This window comes from Halyomorpha halys, unplaced genomic scaffold, assembly GCF_000696795.3.
Source record: "Halyomorpha halys isolate HHAL.00 unplaced genomic scaffold, Hhal_1.1 Scaffold70.1, whole genome shotgun sequence".
Lineage (NCBI taxonomy): Eukaryota > Metazoa > Arthropoda > Insecta > Hemiptera > Pentatomidae > Halyomorpha > Halyomorpha halys.
Genome location: NW_027108636.1, coordinates 1,161,158 through 1,162,974, shown reverse-complemented (window position 1 = coordinate 1,162,974; position 1,817 = coordinate 1,161,158).

The window sequence follows — 1,817 nt, the reverse complement described above, 5'->3', positions numbered from 1 at the left end:
TACAACAAAAGGTTTGGTTTCCTGGAAAGAGTTTTGTATCGGAGAGCTTTTTACAGGGCATAGAAACATCTGGTTCCTGCTACCATTCTGTCCTTAATTTCTACTTCTAAATTATTGTTCTCCGTCACAACTCCTCCCAGGTACTTGAAAGTACTGCAGCTGTGAAACATGTTTCCCCCCACATCCACAATATCTCTTCTCTCCACAGGTTTTCCTATATTTAGTCTTTTCACTGTTTATATTAAGTCCTAAAACCTGTGCTCTCTTGAATTCTTCTACAGCAGCGGCCAGTGCTGTTTTGGTTTTTCCTGTGATGACTACATCATCCGGATAAGCCATGTATTGTGTGAACCTATTGTATTTTTATTATTTATATATTTATATAAGACTATTAATTTTTATATATTGCTACTATAATCCTGGGATGTGACTGGAAGTTTTTTAGTAATATGAATAGATCGGAAGTCGACATTATTTTTTTTTTAAATACTTTTTTATTTATTGATAGATATTACAATCTGCCACACAGTTGTGGGCAATAGGTAATAGTCATGAATGATCTCATACATGCTAGAATAAAATAAATGAATAAAAAAAAAAACTCTTAAAATATATACAAACAGAAGAATAAACAAAATGAACATAATCAAACTATCTGTATGAAAAATAAATAAATAAAGTAACATGATGATAAAATAATATAGTCTCTCCGACTTTATTAAATCAGTTTTTCACGAAAACGGCTCAATTTTGATAAATCTCTGCATGCAAATGAAAAATTAGATTGTCTATAATACCAGCTAGATCTCATCTCTTTGAAATAGTCTGATAGGGCTTAAATGACGAATTTTTAAAAAATCTCATCAAAATTTTAATTTAAAAAAGTTCCTATTGTTAGCAATAGTAAATAATAAACACAAATTATTAAAAAATTGTATGTATAAATAAAGAAAAAATAATAGAAATATCAAATTTTAGCGGGAACATTGGCAGAAAAAAAATTTATACTCGTTATTTCCTGGCATACGAATTTTTATCGCAATAGAAGAATATAAATTTTTGTTTAAAATTTTCGCCTTCACATATCTTTAAATTTTCTATTTTTTTTTTTTTTTCGAAAATACCAAAACCAGCAATAATTTTAAAACGAGCCCACAAATCTACGTAAGCGAAAAAGTAAAACTTTGCATAGAGTTTATTTTCATTCTGAAAATTGAAAAAAAAATATTAATACTAAAAAGAAGTTTTGATACAAACATAAAAGTTTCATTAGGAGGGGAGGGGGCGGGGTTAAAGCAGTGAAGTTATCTGGGTTCAGAAGTAGAAATTGTTTCCTTCCAGGAACCCTCCAGCGGTTGACGATAATTGAAAATAATACAAATACTTATGTTACAATCCAATCTTTGGAAAGGAAAATATCTTTGTATTTTCTCTGAACTGGTTTTGGAAAATAAAACCTTTTATATAGTTACAACTTCAAATGTTTTTCGAAGTTAAAAAAGAAACAAAAATAAAGTTGTTTATTTTAATTATATTATATCAATTTCTTTAGACAAGGTAATTATTTATTAAATAAATCAAAAATTTTTATCCATTTTTGTCTCAACACTTTTATTTTTCACCAGTCCAACGTTTCGGCCATTCTAGTTATCCTCAAGGACATCTAATGTGGAAGAATACTCATTATGTTATAGACCTAACAATAAAATTAAAAAGTATTATACCAATGTAAAGGACAAAATTGAAATTAAAAGTCAATCGGGATTAATATATAAAATTCCATGTTAAAATTGTCCAGCAATCTATATAGGTGAAAC